This window comes from Gopherus evgoodei, chromosome 2, assembly GCF_007399415.2.
Source record: "Gopherus evgoodei ecotype Sinaloan lineage chromosome 2, rGopEvg1_v1.p, whole genome shotgun sequence".
NCBI lineage: Eukaryota > Metazoa > Chordata > Testudines > Testudinidae > Gopherus > Gopherus evgoodei.
The window spans coordinates 175,590,858-175,606,008 of NC_044323.1; the positions used below are offsets into that span (position 1 = coordinate 175,590,858).

At 40.7% G+C, this 15,151-nt stretch overlaps 1 protein-coding gene across 5 annotated transcripts in view; it reads right to left on the reverse strand.

Moving 5' to 3' along the window:
- Nucleotides 1–15,151, reverse strand: part of LYRM4 (LYR motif containing 4) — a 177,854-nt gene that overhangs the window by 87,397 nt on the left and 75,306 nt on the right. The window contains exons 3-4 of one of the 5 annotated variants that reach the window (XR_003999033.1): nt 8,504–8,626; nt 7,848–7,979 (exon numbers count right to left, since the gene is read on the reverse strand). The exons of 3 other annotated variants lie outside the window; for them this stretch is intronic. The gene's annotated coding sequence lies outside the window, so the exon portion shown is untranslated. The remainder of the gene's footprint in view (nt 1–7,847; nt 7,980–8,503; nt 8,627–15,151) is intronic. One more of the 5 variants, XR_003999032.1, reaches the window with a different exon arrangement.

Here is a 15,151-nt window from a genome sequence, read left to right on the forward strand (position 1 = left end):
CTGTAAACAAAAAGCGGGCAGCATTAACTCCTTCAAATTGCATTATCTCCTGTAAATAACCAAACTTTTTTATCTGAGCGATTGGCTGAACAAGAAGTAGGACTGAGTAGACTTGTAGGCTCTAAAGTTTTACATTATTTTATTTTTGAATGAAGCTGCGTTTTTGTACATAATTTTACATTTGTAAGTTCAACTTTCATGATTATGAGATTGCATTACAATACTTGTATTAGGTGAACTGAAAAATACTATTACTTCTGTATTTACAGTGCAAATATTTGTAATAAAAATAAACAGAGTGAGCACTGTACACTTTGTACTCTGTTGTAATTGAAATCAATATATTTTAAAATGCAGAAAACACCCAAAAATATTTAAATAAATGGTATTCTATTATTGTTTAACAGCACGATTAACCGCACAAGTAATCACGATTATTTCTTTTAATTGCTTGGCAGCCCTAGTCAGGACTCCTCCCCCCCCAGAATACAATGAATGCTTCTTAGTGATAAGAACACCATACGGTGAAATCTTATGACTTTACATACAATGTTGCCACACACATTTCAATCAAGACAATAATGACCAGCAAATTATGAGTTTTGAAATGATACCTCACAAGGCATAATTTGTACAAAGATTAGTACAATAATGTGTAGGGTGTGGCTCCACGGGTACATTCTGTCACACTAACAGAATGCTGTATTTTCTGGTGTCCTCGCTGTCTCAACTAAAAAACCTAAAGTTGAAATAAAAACATGAATGACTGATGCTCCCACACTATGGGGCTGACTGAGCAGATTCTATTTTTAGGAAGCAATTGCACTTCTCTGTAACTGAACTAGTGAAGGTGACAAGCTGCTTGGTCTCTATGCAGAAAGAGAGAAGAGAAAGAATGATGTGCACATTCTGCTGGTAGGCTCAGGAATATGATTGGCACTGGCTGTAGAGGAAGTTATACTGTCATTTCTCTCCTCTGGTCAAAAGCAGCAAATGTTTCCTTTTCTACAGCTATTGAGGCACAGAGGAGACTCAGGAGATGAAGTATAACTGGTGAAAAGCAGCAAAAAACAGTGTTCTTGTTGAGTTGTGTTTCCCCTTCCCTCCCACAGTATAGGATAACAAAACACAGTTCAGTATGGATGCTAAATACTGGCTAGAAATACAGATTGGAATAATATTCAAAGTGAAATGAAGACAGTCAGATCTAATAATTGCTGCCATTTAGACCTATTCAGTATGGAATTTGATGTTTAGTTTTAAACAAGATTAAAAAATTGGAAAGATAAAAAAATTAAAATATAAAATAAGAGGTTTAAATATTTAAAAAGTGAAAATAAACCAGGAGATTAAAAACTGAAAATATGAATAAAACCCACAAAATTTATATTATATATATTTAGGATGTTAAATCTGTCTTTTATTTCTGTTTTGCTGGGAGTATTTTTCAGGACTTCTTAAAACATTTGAAGATGTATTGATATGGCTATTTTGTAAGTTTTTTTCACCATTTTATTTAATACACTTTAAACTGATAAATACAATTTATATATATTATACATGAACATAGACACAGGTGAGTCCTAAAAACAACATATAAATGAAAAATCAAATGGGCATGAGTTAAACAAACAAGTGAATGATAAATGTTAATCATAAATGGACTAAGTAGGCTAGGTCAAGAAAGGAAAAATATTTAACAAATGAAAACAGGAATGAAAAAATATCATATTGCAGATGCACCCTATCTCCTCCATTTCTTTGTGGTCTGCATGGTGCCTATTCAAAATTGTTAGCTAGCTGTTTATATAAAGAAATAATTTATAATAATTTTCAAAAAACAACAATTCCTCAGTTTCCTTCCTTTTAGCCTTTGTTCCTAAAATGTATCCATATATACAATTTTATACACAGTTCAATAAAAGAGATGTGACTGATGATAAAGGAAAAATGTAGAGCGACGCCTTCAAGAAGTTCCTGCAGCTTGAAATGGAATTACCTATTTTTAAGGTAGGGAATATCTCTGCAATTGGTAGAATCCTTCAATCTGGAGGAACTTTTTAAGGATGGACATTGGATGCATGATTTTTGTCATGGGTCCACAAACCATCTGCTTTTTATTTCCCACCACCACCACAGCAGCCAAACCTGTTCATAAATCTATCAGAATTAGTAGCTTCCTCTGTGGAATATCTTCTACAATGTTGAATTAAAAGGCTGATGGACCAGTATGAGTGCAACGTTAAGCCAAAATCAGTAACAGGACACAAAGGGTACGTCTACACTACAGGATAAATTTGAATTAGCTTAAACCGATTTTATAAAACAGATATTATAAAGTCGATTGTGCGCGTCCACACTAGGCACATTAATTCGGTGGTGTGCGCCCGTGGTCCGAGGCTAGCATCGATTTCTGGAGCAGTGCACTGTGGGTAGCTACTGTAAAAGAATGAGGCCAATAATGTCGATTTGCGTCCACACTAACCCTAAATCGATATAGTAATATCAATTTTAGCGTTACTCCTCTCGTTTTGTAGGAGTACAGAAATCGATTTAAAGAGCCCTTTAAGTCGATATAAAGAGCAGTGTAGTGTGGACGGGTGCAGCATTGAATCAATTTAACGCTGTTAAAATCGGTTTAACAGTGTAGTGTGGACCAGGCCAAAGTATAGGAAACACTTGGCCTCAGCAGTAAGCTCAGTTGCTTCTCTCGCATCCCTGTGCAGCCTCTCAGTTTGATTCCTGACTCCTTCTCCCATGCATGAATGACTAAATTACAACTTGATATAGAGACCACGTTTGACAGTTTGCAAGCAGATTTACTCCCCATGGTTAAGATTCATCAGTTCAATTCCTCCTTGAGATAACTAATAATTCAAGTCTCTGACATCAGAACCATCTGACTCAATATAATCTTGTTGAGATCATAGCCCTGAATTATTAAATTGTAATTTATCACTAGTCAACACAGAGCATTGATTACTGCAACTTGTAGGAGAGTCTGAGGGAAGATGGAAAGTAATTGTAAAATAAGCAAATACGTTTTATCATGCCAACTTAAATATATTTGTTTAAACTGCGGAAGAACAAATATGCACAACGAGAAGGAAATTCCTACTGTTATTTTAGGAATACTCTAAAACTATTACTTAATGGTGTTAACGTGGACGTAGGCCAGTTAGATAGGATATAAACCATTGCTCTCTAATTTGCTCTTTTCATCAATGCTTTACGTTAATTTAGTATTCTTGAAAGGTGCTTTATATCCCTGGAGACTGAAGGCCTCTTTTTATTCACAGAATAATTATACCACTGGCAGTAGCATCATAAATTATTCACGTTATCCTGACAATGTATTTATAAAGCTGATCTGGAGAAACCAACTCTCAGTGTGAGAGGTGAAATTAGTTTTTATGCTTGATAATTAATAATACTTAGGTTTTTATATAGCTCTTTTATTTCTTTGTATTTGTTAAGTATTTAAGTAGAAAATTTGAATTTGACATTTCAAAAGGTCGGTGAAAAACATGAAATTAAAACCTCCAATCTGTTTTTTCTGCTTACTGAGCATGCACTCTGAAATGCTAGGAGAAAAGTGTATGTGTTTGTGCGACTTATTTCACTGAGATAGGGCCTAGCTGGAGCCGGCTGGTTTGTTCTGGGAAAAAGCAGCAACCACGCTGGTATAGCCCTGGCTGTGACAGTGATATGTGGCATTGAAAGTGCTACAATATCAACTTGGTTAGCTTGTCAAAGGCATCCTGGCACTGCTATAATGTATACACAACTTCCTTCAAACTGTAGGGTCCCAGCTGGCATCTTCTCTAGTAGTTTCAACAGAATGAATGGTGAATTGGGTGGAAAAGATGGATTCTGAACCCCAAACTCCTGGGCTGCAACATGTGGTAGGGGTGACCTGATGGATCTACTGGTACATAAAACCAGTGCTTAGATAGTGAATACATGTTATATACTTTGGCATTTATTATAGCAGGCACTTGGTTATACAGTAGTTACAGTTGCAGAATAGTTTCATTAGAACCCTTCCCCTTCCTCCCTCACCAATAACTTTCATAAATATTCACCGTTTTGGTTGAAATTTTGAGATTTGATCTGTTCTCAAAGAAATATTTTTTCCCCAGGAAGTCTATGCAAGATCCATTCAGACATTTCGAAATACAGCAAGAACAAAAAGCAAACAATAGAACACCACTTTCCCCATTTAAAAGTTTGCAACCACACTTAAAAAAAAAACAAAAGACTATAGCAATTATGGTTGAAATATGAAACTTGACATGTATACAGATCCTCCCTGAGAACTAGTTAAATGTCTCTTCAATGTATTACCCTTTGTTATTAATAGGTACTATAGAATATACTGGATGTGCAATGTGGACAAATTAATACAGCTATGTTTTAAAAAAACAGGCAGTACTAAAAGTTGAGTGTGTGATCTCAATACCTTGATGTACCTAACTTTTTTCCAATGTAATTACATTTAAGGAGAAGAGAAGTTTGTTTGTTTATTTGATTACATGACAATAAAGGAACACTGTCAACTTGAAATCAGTTTTTAAAAAAGTTAAAAGCCATACCAGGCACTACTCTTAAGTTGCTCTGCCAATTTTAAAAATAATACTTTTATTTTTTTTTTAAGTTTCTCTCTCTCAGTTGTTGCTGTGTGAAAGATCCATACAATAACACCGGAAGCCAACTGAATGAAACTGAAAACAAAATACTGTCAAACGCAGAAAGAAAAACATTAAAATAATATACAATATTTTTCTTTAACTTCTTTGTAATTTTAATTGTAACAGTCACAAAGGCAAAAAAAAGTCAGAAATTTGATTTAAGTTAATGCTATTACTTTAAAATTTTTGTTGATCAGTATTTATCTATAAACTTAATGTGCAAAAGCCTCTGAAATACCTTCTCTCCATGCTCTTGGCAATTGTGTTCACCCACATTGCCAACAGATGCCAAGCTACAAGGTTGCTTTCTGAACATTACTGCTGATAAGATGACATGATTATAACTATGTATATCACCAGTATACACAGCTGACACTGACAATTTAAGTATATTCTGCTTTTATATGTCTAAGACAGGTGAATCAAGAGTCAAAGCCCCTTATTCACCTGTACAAACCATGAGCTAACTGCATCAACATCATGCAAATCAAGACTTGATCCTGCACACTGGTGTCTTAAAAAATGCCATCTTAAACAATAATCCCTTGTATTAAGCTAAATTTAATACTTCAAATTTTCTATACATATAAGTCCTCTTCCCCCATTTATTCCTATCATTAGAAAGTGTCATATTAACTTTTTCCAATACTTAAAACTCATCTGTTAAATCTTCCCTTTAAAAGCATTTTAAGTATACTTTAAATATAACAGGTTTCAGAGTAGCAGCTGTGTTTGTCTGTATCTGCAAAAAGAACAGGCGTACTTGTGGCATCTTAGAGACTAACAAATTTATTTCAGCATAGAAGGGTGGCGCCTCGTCCAGCCGTGACTCACGTCCAGGCTGATTGGCTCTAAGGGCTGGGTCGGTCAGGCTGGGGCGTGAAGCGCCACCCCATTATGCTGAAATAAATTTGTTAGTCTCTAAGGTGCCACAAGTACTCCTGTTCTTTTTAAATATAATGATACTATAATTTTTCAACACTTGAGTAAAGTTTCATTAATACTACTGATTTGAATGCATTGCTGAGAAGAGCAGGTTTTAGCTCTGTACATCACTTCTAACCACCAGATAGCTGATGATGCTTTTTGATGTGATTCCCAGTGATTCTAGTAATCAGAGTCAGGTAGATTCAGATTTTCAGATCAGCCATCAACAGGATGAAGATTACATTATTCCAGGAGCAATTCTGCACTAAAAATTAAAAATTCTGCTCACAATATTTTAAAATTTTGAAAATTCTGCATATTTTATTTGTCAAAATAACACAATATAATCAAGCCAGTTTCAATTATTTTGATAATTTATTTCAAAATACCTGTCGGCAACTATATCTGTAACAATACAGAACAAAAAAGAGCCAGGAAATGTTTTTTGACAAACAGATTCCTTACTAGGCTTATTAATACAGAACTCTGAGTAATAATTCATTTAAACTACAATAGAGAACTGTACTTCCCGGACCTCTCAGAAGCAGTGCAAACGCTTGGGGGAGGCAGGAGTAATGAAAGAACAGAGGGACAGGAAAGTAATTGCTGGAAGGAGTCTGGGTATGAATTTGGAGGGTTGTTGGGTGTGGGTGGGAGAACAGAGTTGTTTTTTTTTTTTGAGGTGGGGAGGGATTGTTAGGGAACCTTCTACCATTCAGATCCTGTCTGACCCCTGACCTCTTTCATTCAGTTAGACACATCTGCCCCTGACCCCATGTGTCCCTGCACCCAAGGGTGCCAGAGACTTCCCAAACATGGGGGGACTGGGGCCCCCCACCCTCCTGAGGCCCTGCCCTTGCCCCTCCTTTCCCCCCCCCCGGACACCCTCCTCAGCCAAGCCAGAAGCCGGAGCAGGGTTGGGGAGCCTGCTCCTCCCACCTGGGGTGGCCAAAAGCAGACCCCACACCCAGGGCAGGTGGAGGAACCAAGGCTCCCCACAGCTGCTCACTCAGCTCTGGCCAGGGATGGGGTGGCCTTGGAGCCGAATCCTGGCCACGCTAAGAGCCACGTGGGCAGCTGTGGGGAGACGTGGCGGATCCTCCGAGCAGCCCCCAGGCTGTGTCCTCACCTCCTCGCCCAGGGCAGGTGGAGGGTAAGCAGCTCCTCACAGTGCATGCAGCGTGGCTCTTTCTGTGGCTGCCCTGAGGCTCTGAGGTGCTCTCTTCTCCCCCAGAGCTGGGTTGGGGAGAGCAGTGTGGGCAGCTGTGGGGAGCCGCCGTGGAGTTGCGGACCCTCCACTTGCCCTGGGCCAGGCGGGATCACGGGGTGGGGGCTGCTCTCAGTCCCTCTGCACCACGGGAAGGTGGAGGATCTCTGTGCGGGGCTCCCACATCTACCCGGGCTCCATGCTGGCCTGGCCAGGGGGTGGGACCTCAGGGAGAAGAGGGCAGGCCCTGCTCCAGCAAAAAGTGGGAGGGCCCTCCCCCCCCAAGTTCCGGTGCCCCTGCCTGCACCCCCCATCCCTATGTGTCCTTGCACCCCCACTCAGCCACCCTCCCTCACCCCATCTCCATGTATTCCATCACCCCCTCTCCAATCCCCATATGTCCCTGCATCCCCCCACCCCCATGTATCCCTGCACCCCCACTCCCATTCAGCCTCTGCTTCAGTCTGTGCCTCCCCACACTAGCCCTTCTGAACAGTGGCATAGCCAGGTTCTAAGAGCAGGGGAAGTGAACACACAAAAAAAGGTGCAACCCACTGCAAAGCAGGAAAGGGGAAAAAAAGAAAAACCAGTCTTGCCACTGAAGACTGAAGAACTCGCCACGCCGAATTACCCACCGCCAAATTGCCACTGAAGACCCAGAGCTGCCTGTGGGAAACCCGCGCTGGGTTACTCCTCAGCCAAGCGAAGCCGGAGCTGCAAGATAGCAGGCACTCCCCAGCGGGCACAGTGAGGCGTGTCACCCAGCTGCCACAAAGCTAGGGTGGGGGAGCAGGAGAAGCACCGGCTGCAGGAGCCGCTGCTGCAAGATGCACACAGTGGAGCTTAAAGTTGAGTGCCGCCGAAGACCTGAATGTTCTGGGAAGCGCCGGGTAAGTGCTCAGGGGAGTAGCCACTCTCCCTACTCCCCCCCAGATATGCTACTGCTTCTGAAACCCAGTTTGTGACCCTATAGCAGCCCCAGGTGCACCATGCTGTCCATTCCCCCATATATGCCTCCTGACCTGGCCCCATGGGTAGGGTGCTGTGAGAAAGGCAGCCTCTTTCTTTTCCCTATCCCCAGCTGCTCTCTGTTCTGGCACCACACTGACCCCTGGTGGATAAAAAGAGAAACTGCAGCACCATTCTGACATTTTCTGTGGAGAAAAAAAATTCTATGTAGCACATGAATTCTGTGCATATGCAGTGATACAGAATTCCCCCAGTAGTATTACATTCAGCAGGACTAACACGGCCTTTGATAACCTGAAACAGCAAAGCTCAATGTTCATAAACAACCAACTCCATAAACTGACCAATGGCAGGATGAATTCCACTTCTAGCTCATTTCTTTGCTCTGGTTGTGTGAACAACCCTAGTATGAAAAATAAATTCATTTTGCAATAGCCCTTCTATATACAAACTAACTTTTTTCTTTAAAGTCCTGTTCTCACCATACCCGGCTAGGTGCCTCAGTGTGCATTGTGCTGGATGATGCCAAAAGTACCATGCAATTCTCCTGGGTCATGGAGTCAACTCCATGTATAGTAGGTCTGATAAGTGGATTTTTAATATTATATTGCACTTTTCCCCCTAAATTTATTTTTTAAATATTTTATATGGTGTTGAATATGAAATCAATTAAAAGCTGTCCAATATAATAAAGAAAAATGCCACTTACCTAACCTCTCATAACGTAGTTTACAGAGTTCAGAGAGATCTGTCTCTCACCAGCATGCTACATGCTGGGGTGTTGGAGTAGACCAATGAACCAGTCATATGACAATGAAGAATGTCATGTAACCTAAAAGGAAAAAAATATATAAAGGTCTTCTAAAAAAAAAAAAAAAAGTAAGAATAAGCTGGTGGATTCTTGGGGGTTGTTATAATAATTCAATTGTAAATTAAAAAATGAATAAGTTATAAATTAATACAACTGGGCATTCATCACACATACATTACTGAAGTTGATATTTTAGCAATGTCATTTGTGGATCACCTTGAATAATTCTACTTTTATTAGTTCAGTGTTTTATTTTTCCTTTTAGTGAAGCAGAGTAAAGGTTTATTCTCTAAATCAACACAATTCCTGCAACATTTTCTTAAGTGAGCTCCATTCACGAAGAGATGTGGCTATAAGTTTCCCAGTGATCCAAAGAGCAAAACCAAGCAGTCTGATGACTGCAATACATTCATTTTTAATCTATCTACATCTCATCTAAGGGGAAGATTCTATCAAAATAAGGTGTCAAAAATAAGCTGGGCTACCAAAAAATTTGATTGTAAATCTAAGTGTGTTCTGACCTGAAAGATTCTTTGTAGTGACCCCTTAACTCCTGAGGGAATTCTTTGCATCTGCAGATATGCATAATTCATCTGCCCCCCATAATTTTGTTTTTTTCCCCAGCATAAAATACATTCTGTCCAAGAAGTGCTGCAGTTCTGCCTTTTGCCCACCACAGTCTGCTGTGGCGCCAGAACAGCCACAGCGGCCTCTGATGGGCAAAACGAGGAACTGCAGAACTTCGTGGCCAATGTATTTTGTGTGCTGTGGGGAAAAAATTCTGTGCATGCCCAGTGCTGCAAAATTCCCCCAGGAGTAGAAATTCATCACAGCTCCCTGCCCATGGAGCCAGGTTAGGACAGAATGGGGAACATAGAGCTGCTAGGGGGTCACAGACTGGAATTCAGAATGGATAGTAGGGGGACAGACTGGGGCTTGGGCTCAGGAGCTAGTGGGGTGACAGCACGGTGTCTGGGGAGGAGGGAGGCTGCAGAGACCAATGGGGATGGGGAAGACGTATCTAATTGAATGGGAGAGGCTTGGGGTTAGCCAGGGTCTGCATGGGGGAGGCTTCCCAACTCCCTAACAATGCACCCAGCCCTCTCCCCAAAAAAACTTCTCCCACCCACACCTACCACCCTCCAGGTTCACTCTCAGGATCCTTCCCTCTCCCTCAGCTCCTCTGTTACCCCTGACCCCCAAACCTTTGCACTGCTTCTGACAGGTGCAGGAAATACAGCTCTGTATTGTAATTTAAAAGAATTACTCACAAAAGTTCTGTATTAATATGTCTAGTCAGGAATCTATTTGTAAAAAAAAGAAAATAAAAAATTATCAGAATCTGTTTTTTGGTCTGTATTGTTACAGACATACTTGCTGACAGATATTTTGAAATAAATTACCAAAATAATTGAAATTGGAATGTTTATATTGTGTTATTTTGACAAATAAAAGATGCAGAATTTTGCAAAATTTTCAAATAGTGTGGGCAGAATTTTTAATTTTTTTGGTGCATAATTCCCAGAGGAGTACCCCTTTGACACTATTTATGTGTTCAAAGATGACACAGCAAGAATTAAAATTTCATTTAGATAGTGTCCCAGCCTCAAGGCTTGTGGGTGTCTAATACAATACTAATAAAAGACAATATCAGAATGAACTCTTAAAAAAAAGTTTAGTCTACAAGACATTTCTTTAAAACAAAAACAACCAACCTTCCCCCCCAAACCCACAAAAACATAGCAGTTACTTAATACATGTTCACAAACATGTATTAAGCCTTAATGCATCCTGTGAAATAGGTTATCCCCGTTTTACAAAGACAGCAACCGAGACAGAGAACAAATAACTTGTTCAACATCACAAAAGTCTGGCAAAGCTGAGATGAAAACTTGGCTGGTCAGACTTCCAGTCCTTCTTTTGACTAAATCACCTGGCATAAATAAGTGAATCTAATATAATCATTTCAAGTAGCCAGAGCTTCCACTGTGGGGAGAGAGAGGAATTAAGTGGCAGGAAAATTGCATCAGTTTGATATCCATAACACTAGCTTAATTTTATCAAAGTTATTTTAAGTGGTTTTCATTTGTTAGCAATGGCAATTGTGTTCTGTGCATCTATTATTTTATATTGGGATTTAGCACAGATTTCTTCAGGAATATGACCACTGGGTGTACACAGATTCCAGAATTCCTAATAAAAAGACAGAAGACTGTGCCATGGGCTACTTCAGCCACTGGGGGAAAGGGGGTGAGGGTGGGAGAGGAATGAAACAAAATCAAGAGACATGCTAAATGGAAAAATAATTACCAAAAATAAACACAGAACTACTTTACCAATTTCTCTACTGCAGCAGGAAGGTCCTTGAAAGAAATACATTCAGATGAGGAAGGGACCACAAGCAAATGATGAACTCAATTTTACAGACTGCCAAAGCCTTTGTGAATACTCAGGAAGAGGTGCAGTAAATTTAAAGCACACAGGTATTATTGCTCACCAATTCTTCCCTTTGTATACATACATATGACTATCCAATAAGATGCATTATATTGGCCAGATTTATTGTCCAAAAATACTACTGTAGAAAACGTGTCTCTGTTTAGTTAATATGACTTCAGATTAAATAAAACCAACCAGGAAGTCATTATCCACTGTAATTTTTCAAGATCTGGTTTTAGAAAATGATGACTGAAAACAGAGAAAATGTCCAGGTAGGTTTCTTTAAAGTGACTTAGAATTGATGTGGTGTTCATGCTTTCTGCTTATATCACTGCATATTTATGCTTTCTTTGGTTCACTTATTGGTGGCCCATAGTAGAAGGGAGGCAAAGTAGCCTGTGTGGCTACACACTATGGAAAGATAGAATGCAAACAATAATTGACACTGCTGGATTTTTTTTTCCTGGAACATTCTTTTACGTATGAAGTTCACTGCTAATTAATCCACTGATTCATCCCCAACTGTATGCAGTCACAATCCAAATAAACCTTCAGAAGTCCAATAAACCTTCCCTCCCCACCCTGCAGAGTTACTATGTGCTAATGTAATCACAAATAAACATGGATGAGTAAAAAAACAACAACCAGAAACCAAAAACCTGAATTCAACTCAAAGTACTAAAAGTAGAATATGATTTCTACAAAAAGTGTGTTTCTAAAAAATGATCACAAACTTCAGTTTGCAACAGTATTCTGTAGTGTTTTTATTATGAGTACGTGTTTTCTACAGCATCGGTTTTGGAAACAGCATCTCACCACGATTATAATCACAGGTTCCTGAACATGATAACAGAACATAGGAATATTGATGTCAAATGTGTCATCATGTCAGACTCCTCTTCTAAGGGCCTGAATCTCCCCAAGTATGTTGCTGCCCTGTTAGGTCCACAAACAATATAAATGTGGCCTGGAGACATAAGCTGGGAAAAACTGCCAATGGATTGAGGCAGATGTGGCTTTATCAGGTCTTATAGCCATTTGTCTCTTAGAGCAGGGGTTCTCAAACTGGGGGTCAGGACCCCTCAGGGGGTCACAAGATTATTACATGGGGGGTTGCGAGCTGTCAGCCTCCACCCCAAACCCCACTTTGCCTCCAGCATTTATAATGGTGTTAAATATATACAAATGTGTTTTTAATGTATAAGGGGGGGTCACACTCAGAGGCTTGCTATGTGAAAGGGGTCACCAGTTCAAAAGTCTGAGAACTCCGTCTTAGAGCATTGTTTCTGAACCTTAGTTCTTGGGTCTGTTTTCTAAGATTTGGACTTCAGGAATAATAAGATCATGCTTTCCTAAAGAGAAGAAAGGGGAGCAGACTCTTCGACAACTGTATCATCTAATAGTGCTACCATTTTCCACTTTTGGGTATTGTGTCTTTTCAGGCTTGAGCTAAAATGATTAGAGGATGGAAAATTTTGGAGGAAAACAGAAAAAGAAAAGGCTGACCATACATAAGGGGCTCTGGGTGAATTAATACACAGCACAGAGTGAAGAAAGAAGAAAACAACACCGAGTTGGAGAGGAATATGTACAATGATTTAGGCATGTGGATAGGGCAGAAAAAGTAGCTCTTTGAGGGTATGTCTACACTACGGGATTATTCCGATTTTACATAAACCGGTTTTGTAAAACAGATTGTATAAAGTCGAGTGCACGCGGCCACACTAAGCACATTAATTCGGCCATGTGCGTCCATGTACCGAGGCTAGTGTCGATTTCCGGAGCGTTGCACTGTGGGTAGCTATCCCGTAGCTATCCCATAGTTCCTGCAGTCTCCCCCGCCCATTAGAATTCTGGGTTGAGATCCCAATGCATGATGGTGCAAAAACAGTGTCGCAGGTGATTATGGGTAAATGTCGTCACTCATTCCTTCCTCCATGAAAGCAATGGCAGACAATCATTTCGCGCCCTTTTTCCCTGGATTGTCCTGGCAGACGCCTTAGCATGGCAACCATGGAGCCCGTCTTGACTTTTGTCACTGTCACTGTATGTGTACTGGATGCCGCTGACAGAGGCAGTACTGCAGCGCTACACAGCAGCATTCATTTGCTATTGCAAGGTAGCAGAGATGGTTACCAGTCGTTCTGTACCGTCTGCTGTGCCAAGGTAAATTGGCGATGAGATGATGGCTATCAGTCGTTCTGTACCGTCTGCTGCTGTCATGAGTGCTCTTGGCTGGCCTTAGCCGAGGTCGGCCGGGGGTGCAAAGACAAAAATGGGAATGACACCCCGAGTCAATTCCTTCTTTATGGTTTATCTAAAAATAGTCAGTCCTGCCTAGAATATGGGGCAAGTGTACTAGAGAACCAGTGTATCAGAGAACCAGAGAGCACAGCCGCTCCGTGTCAGATCCCGCAGAAAAGATGAGCTGCATGCCATTCTAGGGGAGTGCCCCTGCAACAACCTCACCCGTTGATTCCCTTCTCCCCCTACCTTTCTGGGCTATCATGGCAGTGTCCCCCATTTGTGTGATGAAGTAATAAAGAATGCAAGAATAAGAAACACTGACTTTTTAGTGAGATAAAATGAGGGGGAGGCAGCCTCCAGCTGCTATGATAGTCCAGGCAGTACAGAAACTTTTCTTTAGACATGAACGGGGGAGGCGCTGATGGAACTCAGCCCCCAGTTGCTATGATGAGGACGGTTACCAGCCGTTCTGTACCATCTACTGGGAATGACCGGGAGTCATTCCTATTTTTGCCCAGGCGCCCCGGCCGACCTCACTACAGCGATCAAATCCAGTATCTCCCGTACGGCCCATGCTGGAGCTCTTTTTGGATTTGGGACTGCATCGCCACCCGTACTGATCAGAACTCCACGCTGGGCAAACAGGAAATGAAATTTGAAAGTTCATGGGGCTTTTCCTGTTTACCTGGCCAGTGCATCCAAGTTTGGATTGCTGTCCAGAGCAGTCACAATGGTGCACTGTGGGATACCGCCCGGAGGCCAATATCATCGATTTGCGGCCACACTAACCGTAATCCGACATGGTAATACCGATTTCAGCGCTACTCCTCTCGTCACAGAGGAGCAAAGAAACCAGTTTAAAGAGCCCTTTATATCGATATAAAGGGCCTCGTTGTGTGGACGGGTGCAGTTAAATCGGTTTAAACGCGTAGTGTAGACCAGGCCTGAGGCATGTAATTCTTGAACATGCAGACTTTTCTGAGTTTTAGTAGGAGCAGAGGGCTGCATTAAAGCACATGGAATTTTCACAATTTCATTTGCAGTCCACCTTTAAATTGATCAAAGGGTGAATTATGATCCCATGAAAGACCAACACAAAATTTCAGTGGACTTCTACAGGACTTGGATTTGGCCCTCCTTTCACCAGTCCAATGATCTATTTTATTTTACTATTTGTGATAACTGCACTTGATTCTTTTAACAGGATTGTTCTCATAAGAGAGATAATTTAAATGCACTCCAATTATATATAGCAATTTTCCTAATTTTGATTTATATTGACTGCTCTGTTAATCAATAAGCAATTCTCAAGCAGTACACTACCTGTACTGCATTCATTTTTAATCTAAAGATACAATATTTTTAAAGGAAGATTCAATTAACCAAAATCAAGAGGTCAAAACCACAGTTCATCCAAATTTTTAGTTGGGACTCTATCAAATATTTAATATTATTTACTTAAAAAGCATTTTTTAACCTCAAGGCCTCATTGGAGTGAGTTCTCTGAATTGTTCTTAAATTATCAGGAATACTACCAAAATGAACACAATTAATTAATATGTTTAATAGCACTGGAGGTCCAAAGGTCTCTAAGGCCTGGTCTACACTATGATTTTAGGTCGAATTTAGCAGCGTTACCTCGATTTAAGCCTGGACCCGTCCACATGACGAAACCCTTTTTTTCGACTTAAACGACTCTTTAAATCGATTTCTTTATTCCACCTCCGACGAGGGGATTAGCGCTGAAATCGGCCTTGCTGGGGTGGTGTGGACGCAATTCGAGGTATTGGCCTTCGGGAGCTATCCCAGAGTGCTTCATTGTGACCACTCTGGACAGCGCTCTCAACTCAGATGCACTGC